Source organism: Coturnix japonica, chromosome 24 (assembly GCF_054131305.1).
Source record: "Coturnix japonica strain WE chromosome 24, WE-NBRP24, whole genome shotgun sequence".
Lineage (NCBI taxonomy): Eukaryota > Metazoa > Chordata > Aves > Galliformes > Phasianidae > Coturnix > Coturnix japonica.
In genome coordinates, this window is record NC_140686.1 from 2,714,676 (window position 1) to 2,720,650 (window position 5,975).

At 52.7% G+C, this 5,975-nt stretch overlaps 1 pseudogene; it reads left to right on the forward strand.

Moving 5' to 3' along the window:
* The first annotated feature begins 895 nt into the window (after positions 1–895).
* LOC146757004 (class I histocompatibility antigen, F10 alpha chain-like) lies at positions 896–4,392 on the forward strand (annotated as a pseudogene).
* Positions 4,393–5,975: the final 1,583 nt, after the last annotated feature.

Consider the following 5,975-nt stretch of genomic DNA (forward strand, 5'->3'; position numbering starts at 1 on the left):
TGTAACTTGCGGTGTTATAAATAATATTAGTAATGGTTTGACATAGTGTGTGATTTTCAGTGTTACCAATGCAGTCTCAAGAATTAGAATTTTAGGCATTATCCATAGATCAAATGTGTGTTAAAGAAAGGATTTGATGTAATCAGTGCTGTAATCTATGGGAATAGCTCTTTTAGTATGTTAGTACTGCTCACTCATGATGTTATTAGCCTATTAATTAGCTTTTCTTAATTTGCAAAGACAAAACCTGGAAAGGAATCCCAGGCAAAGGGATGACCCTGTATCGTAGAATGGATACGTCTCTTACACCCAACTAATTGGGATTTTAAAAATATGACCATGCATCACTTGAGACAAAAGTGCATACTAATAGAACTAAATTTGATAGTTTATTCTGTTTTCCAGGCAGCTGTTCCACCTGGGCTCTGTATCACGCACTGGCCATGCGGATATGGTGTACAACTGGAAGAAATCCTTCAGACCCTGAATGCAGGAGAGAATCTGTGATGGGTGAGAGAGGAAAGGTGCACTTTGAAGCAGGGAAGGCCCTGCTGGCACCGCCTGTCGCAACCACCACCAACACGGTTTGCTGTTTCTCAAGGGTCAATAAGTAATAATGCCCCTAGTGATACTCCAGCACATTTGTCCTCTAAAACTGGTTCTATCTGACATGCAACTTCATAAAGTTCAATTATCAATTATTAGCTCAAAGGCATGGTTATGAGCATCCTAAAAGCATTTGTTGCACAATAGTTAGTGGCCATTAAAAATCAATATATCAGAGTATATGAAAGTTGAAGACTTTTCCTAACTAGTGACATGTGAACACAATGGGACCCTCATGGATTTATTTCCAGGTTGCAGAAACTTAGGTTGCAGAGCAAACGAGTTTGTTCTTTTTAGTAGGTTTAACAGTAATGTTGTTATGCTGTGTTTGACTTGTCTCTTTTTTCACTTCTAGAGGATTGTCAATCGAGGCCTTGATTGAGTTATAATGGTTATGTTATTAATATAAGTAGTGTTGTTATTCTATAGGCAGTAGCTTGCTAATTAATAAAAAAGGGGGGGTCGCCGCGCTCCGACCCCGCAGAGCTCCACTCCATGCGGTACTTTGAAATAGGGATGACGGATTCCGGCCCCGAGCAGCCCTGGTTCTTTGAAGTGGGGTACGTGGATGGCGAAATCTTCGTGCACTACAACAGCTCTGGTCGGAGCTACGTGCCCTGCACCGAGTGGATGAAGGCACCTGGAGCTGTGGATCCCGAGTACTGGGACAGGAACACCCAGAGAGCACTGAGCAATGAGCAGAATAGCCGCGTGAGCCTGGTCAATGCGGCACGGCGCCACAAGCAGAGCGGCGGTGAGCACAGCTGGCACCGCGGCTCCATGCTGTGGGATGGGGCTCCATGGTGCATTGCCGCCCGCACCCCCCAGGGCTGGTCCTGCCCGGCGGCACCGTCCCGGGGCTGCCTGTCACAGCCCCACCGAGCTCGACCCTGGGGGACCCCAACCCCATCCCCAGTACAGTGGGTCCCCTGGAGCTGGAGGGGCCCATCAACCCCTGCCTGGCTGTGTTTCAGGGTCTCACACATGGCAGCGGATGTTGGGCTGTGACATCCTCGAGGACGGCACCACCCGGGGCTATCATCAGTATGGCTATGATGGGAGAGACTTCATTGCCTTCGACAAAGACACGATGATGTTTACTGCAGCGGTTCCAGAGGCAGTTCCTACCAAGAGAGCGTGGGAGGAACCTGGTTATGCTGAGAGACGGAAACATTACCTGGAGCAAACCTGTGTGCAGTGGCTGCAGAGACATGTAGAGAACGGGAAGGCAGAGCTGGGGAGGACAGGTGAGGGGGGGCCTGCGGTGTGAGACTGCAGGTGGGGCGGGGGCTCAGCGTGGGGAGCTCAGCCCGGCCCTCACTGCCGCCCACCTTCAGAGCAACCCGAAGTGTGAGTGTGGGGGAAGAAGGCCGACGGGATCCTGACCTTGTCCTGCCACGCTCACGGCTTCTACCCACAGCCTATCGCCGTCAGTTGGATGAAGGACAGCATGGTGCTGGGCCAGGACACCCACTCGGGGGGCATCGTGCCCAACAGCTACAGCACCTACCACACCTTGGTCACCATCGACACGGTGCCTGGGGACGGGGACAAGTACCAGTGCTGCGTGGAGCACGCCAGCCTGCCCCAACCCAGCCTCTACTCATAGGGTGAGTGAGGGGATGTGGGGCTGGGGGGCTCTGGGCTGCCCCTTCCCCTGCTGACAGCTCTGCCTTCCCCCAGAGCGGTCACAGTCCAGCCTGGTGCCCAACGTGGTGGGGGTGGTTGTCGCCGTTGTGGCCATTGCCATCATGGCTGGCGTTGGATTCATCATCTACAGACGCCATGCAGGTAAAAGTGGAGGGGTAGGAGGACAGTGGGGGCTGTGGGGGGATTTGAGGCTCCCTCAGGAGCCCTCAGCCTGGCTGTGATGTGAACCTGTGCTGATGCATCTCTCTGTCTGCAGGGAAGAAGGAGAAAGGCTACAACACGGCGCCCAGTGAGTGATGAGGGCAGCGCTGTCCCCCACCTCTGCCCAGTGCCAGGGCAGCATTGAGGTCCCCGATTTCTCCCAGGGTTCCCCTTCCTGGTGCTCAAAGCTGCTCCATGCCCCACAGCATGAACAGGGCTGGGGCTCATGGCTGTGAGAGTCCTTCCTTGTTTTCTGGCTCCAAGCTTGCTTCCTGAGGTGTTTCTTGTGAGAAGACTCTCAATGATTTATTGAAGTGGCAAGTAATGGGTGCTACCGTGTGACAATCAATATCACTTTTTGGGTATTTGAATATTTGAAAGCACCTTCCTTCAGAGCTGTTTGCCTCCAGAAGAGTGCTCAGGACTGTTTATGAGTGGAAGATCTGGCCCGGGACTAAATAGCTCCAGCTTGGTGTGGGAAAACTGGGTAATGAAGCCATTGTGCCCTGTGAAAAACAGGATGCGGATGGGTATCCCTGCTCCCTCTTATCTGCTGGCAAGGCTCAGAAGATGGGAACAAAGGAATTTCTGCTAAGATCCCAGAGCCAGAAGCTTCCATTCCAAGGAGTGCTGACTCAACTACTTTGGATTCGAGCTGTCACTCCAAAGAGAGCTGACTTGCCCACTTTGGACATATAAATAAGTTGGTGCTACCATTGGAAATTGTCATCGTGGTCACCATTAACAGAACAACGCCTGACGACCCACCACGACTGAAGACCAATGACTGAACTACAAACCTCGATGGATCCATGGTGGTGAATATCTCCCTCTTGCTTCCTACAGAGACTCCTTGCTTCTATTTCATATTTTTACTGCATTCCCTTCCCCATCACCCTACACCATAATAGCGTCCGTCCTCCCCTTCCCCATCTCCCTGATAAAGTCTTGTAATAAACTGGTCGGACCAATGTTTGAACCGTTGTTTCTTAATCCCACACCAGGTATACGTATATCAAAGAACCTTGCCTCCCTCCTACAAACTGGGCTGAGACAATGGCTCTTCTTACCTTACAGGCCAGGAAGGTGGAACCAGCAACTCGAGCACAGCTGCGGTGTGGGGCTGGGGGTTGGAAGGGGTCCCTGTGCTCCTTGTGCTCCTTGTGGTGCTGCACCAGGGCTGGGCTGGGACTCTGCAGGGAGCTGAGGGTTGGGATGTGAACGTGGCCCTATGGGACACCATCTCTTCTTCTTCACACAGGAAGTAACCAAACCGTCTGAGTGCTGTGCTTCAGCCTGCAAGGGGCCAACTGGCCACACGAGCATTTGGGGTCGGTGATGAACACAGCCCCATCCCCTCTACCTCTCACATCTCCCTCTGCTTCCTATGCTGTTATGCTTTTCCTGTGCTGCTTCTTGTGAAATAAAGTGTTGGGCTGTTCTGTGCTCAGCCTGCCTGCATTCTGCTCTGTGCCGTGCTTGGTTTTGGGGTGGATGAGGGGACCTCCCCTCATCCCTCCTCCCCCCACCCCACACTCTTTGCCCATTGCTCCATTTCACACTGCTGCTCTCCTCCTCCCCTTTGCACTCCCTGTGCTGTCTGCAACGCTTTGGCATGAAGACGTGACTGGAAAGTTCATCCAGTATTGGGCTGAGCTGTGCTTCCCCCCCATAACCCACAGTGCTGCCACAGCCACATTCTGAGGGCAGACACCCAGCTTCCATAACCAACCATGCACTGAGGCTGAGCTGCCCACACCCCACGTCCCAACCTGCTCCTCTACAAAACATCTCCGCTTTATTCCATACAAATCCCAGAGCATCCCACTCTTCCCATCCTGCAGCGGGGAGCGGAGACAGCCACAGCTCCCCATGTCCCATCGCATCCCACTCCAGCTGCACTGTGGTCCTCAGTGCTGCAGCAGCCGGCTGTAGGATCCACAGCGGGTCCTCAGTTCGGTGGGTGTCCCCATCTCAGCCATTGTGTAATGCTCTGGCACCACAACATGGTCTGCCTTCTCCAGCATCCGGGGTTGATGGCTGATGAGCAGCATTGACTGGTCCCCCCTGTTGGGCATTGGGTAGGTTTGTGGCGTGGCATTAAGCTGGTACATTCGGTGTTACACACTGTGTGTGAGTCCCGTCCGTTCCCGTGTGCGGAGGCACGGTACTTTCACACAGCAGCCTTGATTTGTCGCCGGATTGGGAGGCGACAGCCTTCATGTCAGAAATGTGGACAAATGCTTCTGTTGTCTGAACCGTCTCTTGGCCCTCAGCACAATGATGCGCTGCCTTTCCAACCCTTCACAGCACTGCTAGGTGCCAAGTGCTGTGCTTTAAGTCTGTTGTACGATGAGTGGCAGCAGAGACTTTCCAAGGGAAATGCTTTACGCTGTAGATAAACAACAACAACAAATACAGCTGGGTTAATGTGGTCGTCTTCCTGTGGCATATTAGTTGAAGCAAAAAAGAGAATCCCCATCCCTTCTGGCTGGTGCTCTTGGCCACCCCCAGGATGTGCTGAAAAGCTCTTCCAGATCCTTTCCTTTGAGCCTTTGCTGCAGAGGGTCCCCACAGATTCCATTCCAAGATCTCCCTAAGCCTCCCTGTTTCCTACAGCTGTAGGAACTGATCCTAAAACAGCTGGGCTCTGTTTCCAGCCTGTGGGACCCCAGGAGTTCCTCACACCATCTTCTGCAAAGACAGAGCTGCCCACAGTCCCCCACAGCCACTCTTTCCACTACATACATCAGGGTGCGGATGCAGCGCGCTGAGTCCCGGATGTCCCAAACTTTGATGTACGACGTGGTGAACACCAGCCCCGTGTGGCTGCAGTATTTGATGGAAACAACATTATTTGGGTGGTTGCTGAGAGCAGAGCACCCATCAGCACCAGAGGTGCTCCTAAAGGGCAAAGAGAAGGTTGTCCTTGCACTGGGACAAACTCAGGAGCACATTCACCCCGAGGCTGAGCTCTGCACAGCAGTGACTTGGCTTCTGGGGCAGAGAGCTCTGCTCACACAGGACCCAGCACTGCAGAGATACAGCCAAGAGTGGGGAACGCCTGCACATATTGCCCTGGAAGATGCTTGCAAGAAAAACACACTGACAGTGCCCAGTGTTGCTCACCCCAGCATTACAGTCCTGCTGGAGAGCCAGGGATGGGACAGGACATGCTGACAAGAAATGACACAGAGTGTGTGATGAGGACCTCAATCTGCTTATTATGTGGATAATGCAGAGAGGTCTGGCTGACGGAGCTTCTCACTGTGTGAGTTGGTCAGCATTAGAGAAAGCCAGCATGGAGTTCTGTGAGCTTTTGCAGGGGACGAAGAGGCACAGAAGCTGCTACCCACCCTTGGTGCTCTTAGAAAGTTAACTGAATCGGCCAAGGAGGAGCGGGAGTTACGGCTAACCTGTTTCCTGCAGGGGTGAACCCCAGAGGTTTGAGACCAAATGAGGTTTGGCAGATGAATGTCACAGACTTCCCAGAGTTTGGGTGTTTCCGTCACTTGCAT